The sequence below is a fragment of the Tenrec ecaudatus genome, chromosome 11 (assembly GCF_050624435.1).
Source record: "Tenrec ecaudatus isolate mTenEca1 chromosome 11, mTenEca1.hap1, whole genome shotgun sequence".
Taxonomy (NCBI): Eukaryota; Metazoa; Chordata; class Mammalia; order Afrosoricida; family Tenrecidae; genus Tenrec; species Tenrec ecaudatus.
In genome coordinates, this window is record NC_134540.1 from 134,689,091 (window position 1) to 134,709,044 (window position 19,954).

The window sequence follows — 19,954 nt, forward strand, 5'->3', positions numbered from 1 at the left end:
GTGGGGTACTGGAGAAATAAATCATAAGATGGAGAGTAGATGTTTGACGTCTCCCTCATGGTAGATTTCTTCCTTGGCTAGCCAGAGGTCAGATAAAGCCACATTGTTTATTCCGTTGTTTTCTGGAAAGAATATGGGCAGTATGAAAATGGAAAGCATGTAAGTCCACTTGCTTCCAACCATTAAAATTTGATCTGTAGATGGGTTTAGGCCATGCCTGCAAAGAAAATTGATAAGATATGCCCCATCCAGTGCTTTGGAGTCTTCAGGAATCAGAGATCTTTGTCAGAAGTTGAAAAAACTCTGCAGCCTTGAAGAAAACTCCTGCTGTAATGCTTGCTGGTTGACCACCTGGATCTACCTGTTGAGTGGAAGTGGAAGAAATGCAGCAATAAATAGACGGGATGAGTTTGACTACTGACACCTGTGGAATTGGTTTAGAGGGGAAAAAGGAGAAGATGAGAGGGCAAGCACGAGAGGGCTAGGCTTGTTGAGTATTTGTGAGAGCCCATGGTCTAAAGACCACCAATGGGTGCCCCGGGGAAGCTAAGTAAGGCAGCCCACATTGAGTTGACCACAACCTAATCAGATGGAGATTTTTGAGCCTGTGAACTGGTGCATACTATGGCTGACTTTGTGGATGTCATGTTCTGATTTGGCTTTGCTTACGGATGCAGACTTCACTAGCTTTCAACTGGAATGAAGTTTCTTCACATCAAAAAATATGATTGTCTCCTCAGAGGACTGCATTTAAGTAAGTGGGCAGTACAGAAATTAGGTTCCCAAAATTAGGGAGATAACGGCATGAAGTGGTTGGCTTACAAACTTTCATAGGTGGAGAAATATATTCATAGGATAATAGTATTAAGGTGTAGGTGTTACTTAACTGCAATTATTAGGCTAAAGAATTGTGTACAGGTGCCAAATTGGCAAGGGGTGGATTGAGATAGTTAAGGTTTATTTTTCCAACCTGACTGATAACACATGTGGGGTTAATTGAAGGGTGGAGCGAAAAATGGCTCAGTGAGCTTCACCTTTCTAGTTCTCCGTTCTCTTGCTCTCTGATGGTCGGACCAGGGTGCAGTTGCCTTAGTCAGTTCACTGATTCGACTTGAGGTTCACTTCCTGTGAGACATCCCTGAGGAGAAGCCACATGGACCTGTTCTGATTCAGAGCTGGGTGCTAGAGCAGCCATGTGGAAATCCCTGCCAGCACTGAGATGCTTACACACTTAGAATCGGCTTTCCTCCTGCAGTCAGTGTCATAGTATGTGTTTTGTGAGATGGAGGAGGACTTTGTAGATTGGTGTCGGACATATGGGCTAATGTTAGACTTACAGGCTTGGACAGCACTGGATTGGGATGCTTTCTTATTGTATACTTACCATTTATTTAAAACTCTCTCTTACATATATATGAGTTTATGTGGATTTGTTTTTCTAATCTACCTAGACTAACACACGGCTCTAAGGTGGGTAGGTAAGGGTTGGTTAGGAAATTCTCATGAGGAAGCCCTTGCTGCTATAAAAGCAGTAGGTAAAGTACTGTGGTGGGAAAAGAATTCCTAAGAACAAGTATCCTAGCCCTTGTCTCATGTATGTAGCTTTTTATTTCCTTAACATGTTATCAGAATGCATATCCATGATTGTTTAGGTCCTTTGAAAAAGTCTATCAAGAGAGCTCATTTGGAATAAAAAGATGCATACCTCAATTGACTCCTTGTTTGGACGTTAATGAACTCAGCAGATCCATGAAAGAAGGCACTGTTCGACCTATGGCAGCTGCCTGTTAATGTATCAATGAAACCATGGTTGGGTGAACTTCAGCAAACTTTTAGATAGGTAGCTGTCTTTCAAATTTCCAGCCATAGATGAGTGCGATATTTTAAGCACTTTCCAGTGCTTTTCGAGTTGTTAAAACATTTCATGTGATATTTATTCTGGGATACATAAAGATTTCTCCCAAGTTGTCTCCCCCAAAATATACACCAAACCTAGCTGCTTGCTATACATGGTAAATGACTATACACTTGGAGTTCAAGTAAAGCAAGTCAGAGGTTATTCTCCCTGGGGTTGTTAGCCATCTAGAGCAGTGGTTCTCAACCTTCCTAACGCTGCCACCCTTTAATACAGTTCCTCATGTTGTGGTGACCCCCTCCAACCATAAAATTATTTTTGTTGCTACTTCATAACTGTAATTTTGCTACTGTTATGAGTCAGGCAACCCCTGTGAAACGGTCGTTCGACCCCCAATGGGATTGTGACCCACAGGTTGGGAACCGCTGTTCTAGAGCAATCAGATTGTATATTCTGCCCCACCCTAAGTAGGGCCCACTCCTTCTGATAAGGATAGTAGATTGTTTCCCTGAAGGAGAGCCCAGGGAGGTCAAGCTCACTCAAGGAGGACCAAGGTTAGGCTGACATATTGAGTCTAGGGTCAGCCTTTCTTGTTACATGAATACCCCTAGTCCCTCCCCTTCTTATTACGTGTACAACCCTAGAGCATCCTCTTCCTGTCACGCTTATGCCTATTGTACAGCCCCTTCCTGTGATGCGTATGTCTATTATACATCCCGTCCTATGACATGGATGCCTATGACATACATGTGTGGTTACCTGTAATCACATCCCCTAAGTATATATGGGCCTTGGTCAGAAACAAAAGGCAGAGACCCCCTGCCCTCTCTGCCCACGGACCTGGCTGGTGAGATCATGGCCATCCAGTAGGTGAGCATACTACCACGAAATGTGTCTGACTGCCTTATTTCATCCTCTCTCTATTTTTCTCTATGACTTTACTATCATCTTTTTATGTCATAACTCTACATTTGCGCTTACCAAACCTGCAATTAGTTGTGGGGGTCTGGTTTCTCCACATTTCATCAATTTCTGGAGACTTGCTTCTCACTAGTGCTTTCAGTGCAGCTTGAACTTCCTTCAACACTGTTGGTTCTCAGTCAGGTGCTACCTCTTGAAATGATTGAATGCAGCCAAGTTATTTTGGGTAAAAATGATTCAGTTATTCTTTTCATCTTCTTTGGATACTTCTTGTATCATTCATTATTTTGCCCATAGAGTCTTCCAATTTTGCTACTTCAATCTTGAATTTATTCTTAGATTAAAATGTGTTGTGCATGGTCCAATTTTTGGTTTTCTAATTCTCGGTTTGGTGTATTTCATTATAATATTTTACTTTGTCTCCTGGAGCTGCCATTTAAACTCTTCTGTTGAGTTCAGTTACTTTGTTTCTTCCATTTGCATTAGGGAAGGAATGGTGAGAGTCAGAATAAAGGAAGATGGAATATGGAGGCATGTTTGACCCCTTCCTCGTGGCAGTAGTGAAGCCAGAGGTCAGATATGGACACCCCCATGCTGCTTGCTGCAATGTGAACTGCATTTCAACTTGAACAAATGTATTTGAAATACTTTGAAAGTAAGATGATGGAAAATGTATACCATATAAACATGAAGGACAAAAATCCAGAAATCATTATATTGCTATTGGTAGTGCTATAAGTGCTACATGCTATATGTGCTATATATGGTGCTGGTTCTGACCCAGAGCCACCCTATATACAACAGAATGAGCTACTACCTGGTCAATGCCATCCTTAGGGTTGTTCTTATATTTCAGACCATCCATCAGTGGAGCCATTGTGTCCATCCATCTCGTTGAAGGTCTTCCTCTTCATTGCTCCCCCTCTACTTTAACAAGTATGATGTCATTGTATTTATGGTATATCATATCATGTCATATTCAATAAAATATACTTCAGAGCATTGAAAATTATTAAAGACATAGAGTTTTATTGGTCACTGCAATTGAACCCATGGCAACACATACTGACCCTTGTGGCATAGTGGTTACATGTTGGCCTACGATCCATAAGGTCAACAGTTCAAAACCACCAGCTGCTCAGTAGGGGGGAAGATGGGGCTTCCTACTTCAGTAAAGGGGTGACAGTCTCAAAGACTCACAGAGACATTTCTAGACTGTCCTTTAGGGTGCTATGATATAGAGGTGTGCTATATAATGATACAATGATCAATTCATCAGGAAGACATAATGACACTTAATATTCTTGATCCAAAACCCAAGCCACAAAATATACAGAGAAAATTCCATAGACTTACAAGGATAAACAGAAGAAAACCACAATCATATGAGGGAACTTAAATGTTCACAGAAAATCAAATTAATTAAAGTTATATTGTACATTTTCAATGGCCATTTTGGATCCACATAATTGGAAACTCTACCATTGATTCCCCTTCAAACAAAAGACGGACTACTAGATAGAAAATCAGCAAAATATATACGCATCTGAACCAACATGATAATCACGTGTGGTATGTTAGGCTGACAACTGAATGATCAGAGAATCAGACTCATGAGTGGTACCATCTGAGAAAGGTTTAGCAGTCTGCTTCCGTAAAGATCATAGTCTTGAAAACCCACAGGCCATTCTGCTCTGCCATACTGGTTTTCTCTGAGTCAGAATCTACATAACAGCTAGGAGTTTTAAAACATTTTCGACACATACTACTCACCCCACCCAAGTTAAATGCTAATGGGAGAGGCAGCAGGATGTGGGTCAGTTGAACAACCTCAACAAATGTCTAATAATTGAACTTATGCACTTTATCTTCTGAACGGATGCAAGTCAAGAGACAATAACAGAAAGGCAACAGGAAGACCTGTACCATATGAAAATTAAACAACATTCATGAAAATAATCTTTGGTTAGAGAGACAATCTTAAAGAAATAAAACATTATGTTCATATACATGAATAAAACTACAATTTGCCAAAATTCAAAAGGTAATGTTAAGAACAGTGCTTATAAAAAAATGTATAGCACTCAAAGCATATATGAGAAATTAGTATTTTTTAAATTTTAAAATAAGTTTCTTCCTCATAGTATTAGGAAAGGACAGGTAAAGTAAGCAAAACAAGCAGAATGCAAAACGTATTAAACACGAAAGGCAATAGAATTTAAATTAAGAATATTAGTATAATTGCATAACACAAAATGACTCTGATTAGATAAAGTTGATAAATCTCAAGAATTACTGAGAAAATAAAATGAGAAAAATGGGTCTCACTTATCATAGCTGAGAAACAGAAAGAAGCTGGATGAAAGTGAAAATGGAAAGTTTTCCTTTGGTTAACCAAGCAAGGAGGAAATAGAGACTAGTATCCAAGGGAAGCTCCCCCAAAAGAGGGGGTGTATTGTAAAATTCACTGCTGGATAATGAATATGCAATTGATTTCATAGAAACGGTGATGAATATGCCAAGGGGTGGGGTGTGATGGCTTTTCTGACCCCTTGCTATCAAATATATTCTAAATTTGGTCTGGTGACATCTTTCTGGCAATTTTTGGTTCCTTGATTACTTTGTTCAAGGTGATCTGAAGGTTATAACTATCCTTTCTGCCCTGTTTGCTTATTCATGTATAGTCATAATCAATTCTCATTTGCTCTCCCTAAGATACTGTCCTTGGAGAAAAAAGGACTCTCTTTTGACAGGTGATCAAGAAATGATGTCTACGGTAATTATGGAAAATATATGAGGTATAGTCCAACATCCTGTGGTAGCATCTCATGTCCTACAGGAAGGTTCCTTGGGCAAGTGGTGGAATTTAAAAGGCCACATAGTACTAAGTAGGTGGGGGAGTGGTCGCCACCTCAAATAATAAATATTGGAACTCAAACAGATCATTCAGTCATTCAAATAGACATAAAGGAACACTAGAAAAAAACTTTGTGTTCATCTATTCAACAACTTAAAATAAATTAAATAATTTCACAAATACCTTAAAGGAGTCAAAATCACACTTGAAGATATTAACTCTTTAATTTAAAAGTAACACTTCCCAGTTATAAAGTGTTTTTGTTTTTAAGATTCAAATTCAAATAATATCACCAGAAAATTCTGTAGAACAAGCCAGCTAAAGCACATAAACAATAGCAACCTAGATCCTAATAGCATAATTATTTATTTTAGAAAATGCAAGAGAAGAAAATTTCCCATATTATTTTATGTAATCATTATTCCCTGGCACCAACTACAGAAAAAGTAAATAGAAAAATATAGCCTAATACTTTGTACAAACTTGGAAGCAAACATATTCTATGAAATAGTAGCGAACAAGAAACTGTATTAGAAAATAATAACCATAATAATAACCATGACAAGTGAGATTTATTTTGAATGTGCAAGATTGGCACAATTGAAAATCAGTAAATGTAATTATTCATCACAACAAAGTAAATTTAAAAGTGATCTTGTTAATTAATAGTGAAACACCATTGGAAAAACTCAATGCACATTTATAACAAAAAAATGCAAAGTAACAAAGCTTCAAGAAATTTAAGTTTGGAGATGAATAACCCCAAACTGAGTATCTATTAATAGCATATTGTTATCAGCAAGTTCAATGCTGAAAGACTTCTTGTTTGTAGATATTTTTTTTTCCATTTAAATAGGGAACAAAGCAAAAAAAAAAAACTACTCTCACTGCTGTTTACAACAGGAACATAAGTTCTAACTAATGCAATAAGGGAAAGGAAAAAAGACAGGTAAAATCAGAAGAAATAAATTCTTTTCTATTTAAATGACAGTAATATTATGTCCTGTCAAATTGTGAAGTCTGTTAATCGGATCACAGCCAATGAGGCCTCTGGGTGGGCTTGGCCTTCTTGTTAGGATTCTGGGAATTCCAGTCTTCCTCCCTGAGGGTGGGACACACTCTCTGCTTGTCTCTCTGAGAGACATTCCTGTTGACAAGCCACATGGAGCTACACTGAAGGAGCCATAGCCTTGGAGCTGGAGGAGCCACGTGGAGACCTATGCAAGTGCTGAGATGTTTCCAACCCCACTGGATCCACAATATTTCACATCCACTGACCTTTGATCATCACGTATTAGACATCATTGTATGTTTTGAGTGGGTCTGAAGAGGAATATATAGAGTGGTATTGGCTAATAACAAACTTATGAACTTGATCTGGACCGGGCTGGGATGTTTTCTTAATATGTAATTGCTCTTTGACATAAAGTTCTCTCTCACACACATATGAGTGTCTCTGGATTTGTTTCTCTAATCAAGCCAGTCTAATACAATTTACAAGTGACATAGCTGTCTACTTATAAAGCCTTAAGGAATCTATGCTAATAAATAAGTTTAATTCCAAGGATTCCCAGAGTTGAAAATCAACATACAGAAACAATTAATCATATATCATAACGAATTGGTAGAAATTAAAATTAAAATCACCATAACTTACAAATGCTTGCTTTCAAAATAAAATATTCAGTATTTTTAAATAATGAAAAATGTTAATGCTGTTGGAAATATTCAAAGAAGTCGTAATAAATAATGGCACAGAATATACCTGGTTTGGGATATTCAACATAGTAAAGACTCCTGTTCTCTCCAAAGAAATCAATAGGCTTAATAAAAATCTTGTAATTACTTAAATAAGGTATTTTATTATCACTGTAATTTAAACTCACAACCAACAAAGCTATTCTAACTCATGATGACTCTATAAGTCATAGTTGAACTACCCCAATATGTTTTGAGACTACACCTTCACATAAGACTTTTCTTTTTCTTGTGGAGTGGCTGGTGGTTTTGAACTGCTGACCTTCTGGTGAGCAGCTCAACACATTCATACTGTATAAAATAACTTCTCATTAATTGAACTTATATGGTGTATACTATATATACAGACTTCAAAAAATTCTGAGAAAAAATATATTAAAAGTTAGCAGAATTTTTTAAATGAACTTTCCTCTTTGGTGTATACCTACCATAATTAAGACAGTTAGTTATGAATGCATAATCATATTTTACACTCAGATTAAAATTTAGCATAGACAGATATGTGTAATGAAAAATTATAACACTTGTAGAAATAACATAGATATAAATATCAATAAAATTTAAGCGAATTCTCTATAGTCAAAAGGTTGTTATATTTTATATGAAAAGAAAAAAATAGGTTATATGGATCACATTAATTACACATATAAAGAAAATTTGTGTTCTGCTAAAATTCTCTGAAGATTATTATCAATTGAATTGTGTTCCCCCAAAAGTAGAAACTGAAGAACTGTTCCTCATATCTATGGACTAGACTGTTTAGAAGAAGTGTTTTCTGTTGTTGTGTGACTGTGATCATATCAGAGTCAATTTAATAATTTCCTTAAATTAACTAAATGTAATTACACAAGAGAAAATTTGGCTCAGATGTACACACAAAACTCTAAAACCAAACTCAACTCACAGCCATGGAGTTGCTACACAAGGGAAGACAAGTAGCAAGAAATATCAAAGAATAGAAAAGATTACCAAAATTGATTAAACAAGGAAGCACCTCCATTATAATCAAAATGTTATGCATGTAATGCCTGAGGCTGTGAGAAAATAATTTGTTGGTTTTTTGTTTTTTAACAAATCCAACTGCTTGTAATAGTTTCGCTTTGGCTATGGGGACACTAAGTGAATAAAGCACATTTGATTCCAGAAAGCGGTGTGCTGCTCTAATAAGTAACTGAAAAGTAAAAGTGGTTGGTGAATTGAGTAAAGGGTAGAAGTTGGAGTAATATAAATACCTTCTTTATTTTTTCCTATCAGCACTATGGAAAATATTTTAATTATTTTATTGGGAGCTCATATAGATATCATAACATTCCATAGGTCAACCACATTAAGCACTACTGTCCAATTACTACCACAATCAGTTTTGAAACATTTTCTAGCTACTTGAACTCCTTGATATCAGCTCCTCTTTATCCCCTTCCTCCACGCCCCACACCCAAGTAACACACACACACACAAACATATATATATTTCCCCAATATAATATTTTTGCCATATCTTACACAATCCAATATATCCATTCACATACATGTGTGTTGTTCAATTCCATTGAGCAGGGTTATACAGTCATCAATGTTATCAGCGCCCTATTTTCCTCTTGTACCCCCTTCCCCCGCTTCCTGTACCCTTAGGGAACCATTACTCCTATTACTGTTTCTTAAGAATTATCTATCTTGGCTTTCATGTACTGAATAATCTTAATTATACAAATGAATATATGCAGGTCTAACATGATTAATGAGGTAAAACAAATAAAAGTCATAATAGTAAGTGGAGAAAATATTAGAGAACTAGAAGATAGTGTCAAGAACATATGTACATTTGTTGCCATCATCATTCTCAAAACATTTGCCTCCCACTGGAGCCTTTACTATCTGCTGCCCATTTCCCCCTCCCTCCGTACTCCTCCCTACCTCATGAACCCTTCATCATTCATAAATTATTATTATTTTGTCATATATTAAACTGTCCGACATCTCCTCCCGCCTTCTTCTCTGCTGTCCCTCCCCTAGGGAGGAGGCTATATGTAGATTATTGTAATCAGTTACCCTTTTCTACCCCACATTCCCTCCACCCTCCAGGCATCACCACTCACACCACTGGTCCTGGAGGAGTCTTCTGTCCAGGATTCCCTGTGTTTCCAGTTGCTATCTGTGCCTATGTACATTCTCTGGTTTCGCCAGATTTGTAAGGTAGAATTGGGATCATGATAGTGGGGGCAGGGGTCTGGTATTTAAGAACTAGAGGAAAGTTGTATGTTTCATCATTGCTACCCTGAACCCTGCCTGGGTCATCTCCCAATGAACACATTCTTGAGTAAGAGCCTTGAAGAAAATGTTGCTAGACTATGTTGAATAACAACCCTGCTCACGGCTTCAAGAGAAATAGGTGATCTTGTAACGGAAGCCTCCTACAATGTTCAGAGACATGTGCTGAAGCTTCAAAGAACAATGATTGATAAGCTATTTGACATCCAATCTGTAAATCCATTCTTGGAAACATCTTTCAAACTCATCTGCTTGAATGGCTGACAGCACCTCCCATTTTTGTCAACTTTTTTTGCATTGTCAAATCCCTGTCCTTTCATGACACTCTTCATTTGCAGAAATGAAACGAAGTTGCACAGAGCTTGATCAATTGAATAAGACCCATGGGGTAAGAGGGATGCTGTTTTTTGCCCCAAATTGGCACACTAAGATGGCTGCATGAGCAGGTGCATTGTGGTGTTGGCAAAGCAGTCCCCCATCCTGCCACAGATCAGGCTACTTTGTCACCCACTGTTAGGCAATCTTTTGAGATCCTTTAAATAGAAAGCTTGATTACCAGTCTGACCTGGTGGAACAAACTCCAAATGCACTATGTTCCTCACACCAACAAAACAAATAAGAATCAATGTTATCTTTCATTTCACTTGACAAGCATTTTAGGGGTGAGGCGATGATGGCATCTTCGTCTTGATTGATGTTTGCTCTCGGGGTCATAAGAATAGCACCATATCTTGCCACCAGCAATGAACTTGGAATAAAGTCTAGGTCACTTTGGAGCTATTCTTTGAAAGCACAGCATGTTTCCACTCAACACCCTTTTTCCTGATCAGTCTGAAGCGGAGGCACAAATTTCACAGTGACCTTCTCATTCCCAATTCTTCTGTTAAAGCTCACTGAGCCAAGCTGCAAGACAGTCTAGATAACTTCCCCATCTCATTAATGCTCCTGCATCGGTCTTCAAACTCAAGTGCATAAATTTTGTCCACATTTTCATCTGTTCTGGATGCTGACAGATGTCCAGAATGAGATTTGTCATCAACCAATATTTCTCCTTTTTAGAAATGAGAAAACCACTCATACACTTGAGTTTTCCTCTACTGTTTTCCTTATAAGCTGTGTTCAGCATCACAGCGGTTTCTGTAGCATTTTCCCCAAGCAGAAAACAAAATTTAACAACTGCATGCTGTTCCCTTAAATCGGCCATCACAAAAAACAGTTTGAGTGAAACTGCTTTTATGAAAAAATTCACTGGAACCAGAGAGAACCTTCCCAGGTGATGCCACTGGCTGTACTAACCCTGAGTGAGGGAAAAATGTGTAGTACCAAAGCTCCTCCCAGGGCAAGGTTTTTCCATTTTTTGCAGGGGGGTACCCCCTCATATATATTATACTATATATCCACATGTATTATGCAATATATACTATATACACAACAATCAATATACTATATACATCCATACATATCCCCGTAAGTGCATTAGAAAATGGGTAATATGAAGAGAATGGATTGCACACATATTGCTATTGGTAATGTAATAATGTGACAATAATGTAATGTAAGTTATTCTGCGAACACCTAACAATTGCAATCTTGAGCAATTGAAAATAAGAACTAAGAAAATTAAAAACTACATTCACAGAGAATGATATGAATGGACCTAGCTACTTTATTGAAAATATAGAAACATCCCAGCTATCCTTTAGGTTATGAATGGTTTCCCAAATTGCAATATAGAAATAATGAAATACCATTTAGCAATAAAAAACATATAATTAATGCAGATAATTTGTATAATAAACAATTTATGGTCAGGGGAAACAACAACAGCAACCACAACGACAACAACAATAAAAAATACATAAGACAATCCCATGGGAAACAAATCAGAAGCCACAAAACAAAACCATTTAAGTCAATCTCATAAGGAGATTATTCTAAAATAGAGAACACATTATTGGTTGCCAAGATTAGGCTCAGGGGATGGTGATTATCATAACAAAGTATAATATAAGCAGTATTTGTGATTACAAAACTGTCTCAAGTCTTAACAGATAGAAGACATATCAACCTCTGTTTCTTGACTACTCAAGAATATCTATCAGGGAATATACAGACTACCAGAGATAACAAAGGAAACACACTCTGTGGAAGACAAAATAGATGAGTGGGCCCTTTTATAAATAAAGCACTTGTGCACATCAGAGGACTCCATGAAGAGAGTAAAAATAACCCACAGACTGGGCAAAGATATTTAGTATTGACACACAGAAAAAGGACTGATTACCAAAATCTAGAGTACTTGGCAAGTCTACAATAATGCGGAAAAAACACACACTCATCATCCCCTGGGAAGGTGGGCAAAGGACTTGAACAGATGATCCACAAAGGATGGTACTCGAATGGCTTTTAAACCCTTGGGAAAATGCTCCCATTATCTAGTCATCCTGGAAAAGGAAGTTAAAACAGCCACCTACCCCACATAAATGTCCCCACATTCATAAGAACTGAGAACCACAACGCTGGAGGGCTGGTAGTCAGATTGGAACTTTTATCCACTGCTGGTGGTCTTGGAGATGTTGCAACAACTGGGGAAGGCAATATGGTAATACCTGAAATAGATGGTCCTTGAACCACCATGTGACCCAGCAGTACCATCACTGGGCATCTACCCAAAGGAACTAAGAAGCAGGTGGCAAACAGACACTTGCAATCCCATGTTCACTGCAGCACCATTCAAAATAGCAAGAAGCTGGAAAGAACCTACATTTCTGTTAGTAGATAAAGAAGTTGGAATATACACAATGGAATATCATGAATCCAAAAAATAGTGATGGACCCAAGAAACACCTCAACAGATGGAGGAAACTGAGTGAAATTAGTCAAGCACAAAAGACAAAATCTGTATGAGTCCACTGCTGTCGATCAAGCAGCAAAATGGGCACTAGCCCAGACTTGTAGGGCAGCCAGGCTATTGACTAGGAGATCAGACAACCTGGCAGAAAACCTGACAGGTGTTGAACCATATATCATCTGTTCCCGAGAGTAATTTTGAGTAACTAAGTATTTAGAAACACACTAGGCTGGAGGGCACCTCACTTAAGTGGGGATCAAATGGTCCAGGGAGAGGAAAGGAGACTGTATAACTTGAGATATGGTTCCCCCAGAAAGGTAGGCAGTCCTATCAGAGGAAGGATAAGGATGCAAAAAACAGTACAGGAGAGGAGAAACAAAGCCAACATGTCCAGGGGAACAATGGAAGGGGGGGGGCTTCCAGGTCTGGGGAAGTGACTGAAAATGTTTTTGAGGATGCTGGTGGGTGATTGCCTTTAGGACCATGCACTGGATAGACCACATTGACCCAGGCTTCTGATGGGATCCCGGGGACTCAGGCCTGTTGCCGTGGTGTGTTGGGAAACTGAATCTTGGATCTTCAGGGAACACAGCAGTCTTCAGAGGATGCAATAATGAGATCCCATGCAGGACCGCCACTGGGTGAATTGGACTCAACCTCAGACATAACAAGGAACTTGAGGACTTAAATTGGAAAATACAAGGTGTCTGCAGAAGCAGGTAGCAACTGTACCATTTTGGAGAGCTGTTGGTAGGCGGACAAATAAGGTCTTACTACATCAAGGCCCTATATCTTGCATTAGGATATGAGTTATTCTGGTAAACCTGTGAAGATCATTCTGATGTATTCGGTTTTTGTTGGTTCATATCAGAGGTGCTATGGAGTGGGAGATTGCCTTCTTTAAGTTGTGAAATTATATATATATAATGTATATGTATATATCTACATATATATCTACATATATTATATATATTAGTACATAAAACCCAGGATTGATAAACCTATAGGGATAGCAAGTAGAACAAGGGTGTTGGGGAGAGAGTGCAGGGGAGGGGGAGCAATAAAAGGGGAGGTGTGTCAAGGTACCCAGGAAGAAATAGGATGTTTGGGACCTGATTATGGACGCAATGGTACAATTCTGCTTGATGAGATTGAATGACATGACATTTGGTTTCATACCCAGGTAAGAATAAATTGAAAGATGAAACAAACAGACATAGATCCAGGAATGGTTTGGGGGCTCACACTAAATCCCAGATCCAATTAAAAAACAATTACTTCTTACAACATGGCCCTGCTAGATACTCACCATCAGGAAGGGAATACATAAGATATGGGTAATATAGCGAAATGTGGGGAAGTAATCAGATGGTGCCCAACTATCAGATAAGAGACCACCTGGGTCTTGCAGGCTTATCTCTGAACAAATACTCATCTAAGTAAGATGGCAACTATGTCCACATGGAGGAAACACATCATTGTCAGTCACCAAAAAATTGTGAAGCATATAATCCTAAACTGAAGGGGGGATTAGCATCAGGGCATGAAGTGTGAGAATCTGGTTGGCAGAAGACTTGAAGGGCAGAGGGAGCAAAGATTCCCTGGTGGAACTATTCAGAAATAAACCTCTGGCACAGGAGGAGACAGGAGGAGAGGAGGGACTGGAGGAGAGTGGTCATTAAAGTAAGTGCATTGGTGAGTTGAGCATATAGGTCAGAGGCAGAAGCCTGACTTGAACAGTTAACACTTGTCAGTAGATTCCCGCTAGGATGCATTCGGGACCTGTCTTGTATGCAAATTCTTATGTATTTGGGAGTTGTATTGTTTTGCTCGGTTTTTTTATTGTACTTATTAGGGGTATCTCAAGAGTGTATGTCACTGGGGTTCAACCTCTTGAAGTGGAGGTAAATGGTTTTTCATTTTGAAGTTCGTGGAAACCAGGACTGATGAACCAAATGACGGAGTCACCAAATGGAATCAGGGCTTTGGAAAGAGGGGTGGCCAGGGGTGGTGCTGGGTCAAGGGGTGATGATGTCGGGGGATCCATATAATAAAAGAATGTTTCAAAACTGAATGCACAATTCTGCTGAGCATGATTGAACTATGGAATTTTTAGATATATGCATTAATCCCTATTAATAATAATATTTTTTAAATTTACAAATAAAGTAGGCTAGAAAATATAAAACTAAGAGGAAGTAAACATACTTTTCTAGGTTAGTTTTCATGTTTATGCTTAAAACCATGATTAAATTTTATGACTTGTCATATCTTTACTTGTTGACTATAACCAAAATGCACTCAAACCTAGATTAGAAAGGTACAGGACTGGTTCTGAGAGGAATTTTGTGTTATTACTCTTTTTGTATGCTAAAGAAAATTGGCTGAAATGAAATATTGCAATAGGCATGGTCATTAGTTTAAAGAGATAGTTACCAATTTAGTAATATATTAAATGATCTTTTCATTTATATGTCTTTTTATAACTTATGCATATTTTCTAGTATGAGATAAGTCCATCAGAGTAAGGAAATAGCACCAAGAGACATAAAAAGTACAGTACAATTTTTAAAAATACTACATATACATATATATATATGTGTTCTATACTCATGTAATTTGCTTTTCTCGACAGTGTTTTAAATCCCATACCATTCACTGGCTAAATGAATGATATTATCTCTATGTCATGGTTACACATTCAGCAGCTAACTGCAAGCCCAACAATTTGAAACCACCAGCTAGCTCTGTAGGGAAAGGATGAAACGTTCTACTCCTGTGAAAATCTGAAGACTTGCAGACTCACAGGGGCAATTCGATCCTTCCTTGTAGGGTCACCATAAGTCAACACTGACTTGATAGCAGTGGAAGTGATGTCCCAATGGGATGAATGATAATATTCGCTAACATAAAATGACAATAATATCTCTAAGGTGAACAAGAAACACATCTAAGTCATGGATGCACGAATGGATTTGGGGATTCTATTTACCTCTAGCCTCAATCGAATAACAGTTGGTTCCTGTGCAATGGCCCAGCCTGGTGCTTGACTTCATGATGGATGCACTAGTAAAATGTGGTGAAGACACTGGATGGTGTCCAGATAGCAGAAAGGATAGCTTAGGAGGCTGTAAAGACCAGTTTTTGAACTAGCAGCCATCTAATTAAGATGCCAACTAAGTCCACATGGAAAGCACACCAGCCTGTGTGATCCAAGGATTGTAAATAATGTACTCATAATCCAAAAGAAGGAGTGACAGCAGAGCTTAAATTGGGAAGGCCTGGCTTCAACATGTTACGGACGGCAATGGAAGTCCAAAGCCCATTGGCAGAGTTACCCGGAGATTGAGCCTCCAGGGACTTCCCTCTGACTACAGTTGGGAGACGTGAATAGCCTTGTTATCAGACAGAGAGCACTGTGACGTGAATTATGGCAGGCACAGTTAGGTAAAAGTGCAAAATCCTTTCATTTGATCTTCCTTTAGAGTCTGAAGTTTAGACAAATTTTCCCCAACAATTCTATTATCACACCATTGACTAGCTCAATCATTCAATCATATCAAGGGGAATTGCTATGATTCCACAATCACTGCCACATCAATCTTAGAACAGTGCTCCCCCCCCCACACATCATATTTAAATAGACTTTTAAATGTGTTATGCAATCACAACCAGTTCTAATCACTCCCACCTTCATTATTGACTCCCAAGATCCCCTTTCCCTCCCTACAGCCCATGCTCACCCTCACCCCCTGCATTCCCTATAACCCCTTGTATCCGTTATTGTCATTAATGCATCTACTCCCCTGTGATTCACAGCTGGGATGCCCAACAGCAAACAATAAAATAACAACTCACACTAAGGTGTTATGGATAAGATCATATTAGTATAAAGACAAAAATACAAATAAAGTGTGAGAAGGAGAAGAACTCCATCGATATTTCAAAAATCCAGGTAAGCAATTTTTGTCACGGAACAACTAAGAATGCTTGCCCCCAGTGCAAATTCAGGTCATGTCTATAGGGAGGTCCACTGGCCACACATAGAGTTAGCTCCAGCATAATCAAGATAACAGAGGTCTCTGCTTGATTGTAAGGCTGTTTGAAACATGTGCCTTTGGCTAGAGTAGATCTTCCAGTCTGTCCGACCAGATTCTCTGCCGATGGGTTTGGGGCTCTCACCGTCCTCTATGGCCTTATACAAAGTGTGTGTTCTTAATTTTAGCTCTGCTACTTTTCTCTTCACCATTTTTGAATTTTGTAATTATTTGGGTCACATAAGCTTGTGTTTCTTGTGTGGGCTTAGTTGATTCTTCCCTTAGATGGCTGCTTGTTTAAATACAAGCCTTTCAGACTGATTGCTACTACTCTGATTGATAACTGGACACTATCTACTTTCTTCACCACACATTCTTTTAATACCATTGTCTTCAATGATCATTTCACGAAAGTGACTTTTGTGTAGGGCCTTGATGTAAGAAATAGTTGTTAAGTTGGATCTAGGATTTATTGTGAATTCAGACTCATTTCTGGACAAATGTTTTTGTGTGGGTGTGTGTGACTTGGGAGTTAATACATATGCCATATCATTCCATAATTCAATCATGTCGAACATAATAGTATAATTTCTTCCCTAATCAGTCTCCAACCATATTTTCTTTCCCGAACTTCTTGGCATCACCCCCTTTTTATCTCTTCAACCCCTCTAGATCACCCTTCCCCTCAAACCCTTATTATGCTTTCTTTCCCAATAGGCTCAACATCCCTGGGTTTCATTTACTGAAAAATAGAGAAGCAAATAATACAACTTCAAGAGGGTAACCCCAATGGTTGTGCACCTCTGAGATAAACCCTAATACAAAAAAGTATAGGCAAACATAACTGAATGGCTGTCACCAGGTTGCTGAAATAATACATAGCTCCATATGGCACACAGGCATTAGTGTATCAAGTCTTCATTTGTCCACCAATCAACAGTACACAGCTTTTGCTACAGCTTTCTGCTTCCTCAGACACCATGCGATTTCTGGCTTAAGTCTAGGTTACAAACATGTCTGAGGTAGAGTCCAGTGCACCCAGTGGAGTTCCCGTATTGCGTCTCACTGATGCTGCCTCTGGAGCATGCCGAGAGTCCTGAAGACCCAGGATTGTTACCCATTGTGCTAAGGCATCTGTCTTGGCCTCCCAAGATATCCCCAGATGGCCGTGATCAATTCTGTCCACCTGTTGCACACCACTAAAGACCTTGCCTACCTAATGTTGCCATGAACATCCTCCATCTCTGCGCCCCCTATCTGGAGTTTTTCCCTCTCCCCACCTCCCCTCAACACATGTTTCCCACAAACTTGACTGTTCCCTCTTCCCATTCCTGTGCTGTCCTTCCCATAAGTAAGCCTTATTCCCCTGAAAAGGCCACCTCCCTCTCCGAGGGATATCACCCAAGATCCGCTTGGCAACCACTCATCAAACATATTCCACCCCACTCCTGTCGTCCTGTCCATTAGATCTGAGCTGCCCTGAGGTGCCCTCCATCCAAGGGACCGATACTGTAGTTATCTGTAGCGGATGGTGTGTGGTTCATTGACACTGGACCAAGTCTTTCAAGGAGGTCTTGAAGGGACCTCAAGTTACAGCGACACAGTCCATGGGTTAGGTGTCCCACAGGTAGTTTAGCTTGCAAATTGAGGCAGAGAACAAGCTAAGACAGCCACAAACTGGTCTGATCATAAAATAGCAAGAGACAAAAAAGGCAAGGCTCATAGAGCCATTTATCTCTCTGCCCTTCAATTGATCCCACATGTGTTCATTGATCATGTTGGCACAATAAACCTACCTCTCACACTCAAGTTGGCACCAGATTATGTAACTATGACAGTAGTTTTCTTTGTATGAGTCTTTAGTTTTTTTTTGGTTAAGTTTATGACTTAGGTATTTCAGCTCTGGCATGCCTATTGTGAATAGTACTGTTTCCTTGATAACTTATTTGGCATTCCCATCACTGGTGTAAGGAAAATCAATTAATTTCTGCTTATTAAGCTTGTATACTGCTACATTATGGAATTCCTCTCTTGTTTACATGATCCTATTGTGGATACCATAGGATTCTTAATATATAAAAGCATATTGTCTGTAAATAGCAAAAGTTTCACTTCTTCTTTACCCAATTGTACTCCCTTAATATCTTGCCATTTAGACCAGTTTTTAAAGCTGTTTCAATTTTTTTTAAGTAAAGGGAAAATACACATGGATTAAGACCCTTGAAAGCCCCTTCTGACCATGGACCTGGGGTGTGAACAGCCTTGAAAACATGCAGGATGCCCTGGACATGGACCGTTGCAGATGCAGTTAGGCTAAAAGTTAGCATCCAATCATTTGATCTCTTTATGATTCATTTAAATTTGTTCTAGTTTTTAATGTTTTGTGCTTTCTTTTCAACTGAGGTTTTTTTTTGGTCTTGATTCATTATTCCTGTTGTTGTTTATCAATATTTTATGTATAGGAAATCTAGGATGGATAAGTCTATACAGACTGTAACTGGATTCATGGTCTATTGGAGGTATGTCAGGGGAAGTTAGGGGGAAACAGGGAGCTAATAAAAATGAGAACAGAATTGAAGGAAATATTCTAAAACTGGTTGTACAACTCTTGATACATTTGAAATTGGATTGTGTTACATGTGAATTAGCTGCCAATCCAACTGTTAGGGAAAAAATACATATAACTACCAAAGAAAGAGAAACTCACTGTCAGTGAGTCCATTCCAACCTGCTACCACTTTGGGTTTGTGGAACTTTAAACATTTATGAGAGTAGGCAGCAATCTCTGACCTGGTCGTGAACAGTACAGCTCACTATATCTCCAAGGCTTCTCCATAGACCTGCACATATAACAAAATTGTCGGAGCTGAACATACAGGTACACAACACACAAGCACACAAAGGCATATGTGTGTGTGTGTATGCATGAGAATAAGTAAAATGAAAACCTACTTTAAGATCATGTATTATATCAACATTAAAACCCCCACTGTGCCATATGAGAACTTTTATTTTGTTTTATGATCTATTAACTCTTCACTAAAAGGGGCAAAAGCATTGTAGGCAGACAGAGAGTCACTAGTCAGTGGTGATTCCCCCTTGGAAGCATACAAGCATAGCAAGCAAAACATTTTCACCAGCATATTTTATTTTAACTTTGCTCTCCAGAACACCAACCAACAAAATAATTAGACTGATACTGAGTGATTAAGCTTCTTGAAAAAGAAGAGCAGCAAAATGTGATATTAGAGATGATATATACTCATATATACATACAATTTTCAAATTTAATTCTAAATTTGTATAAATGTAAATATATACACAACATCACATTTTTACACATACGTTTTTGTGCTTTTTCAGTGTTTAATTGCAGTCATTAGTGAGCTTAAAATTCATTCACTCCCA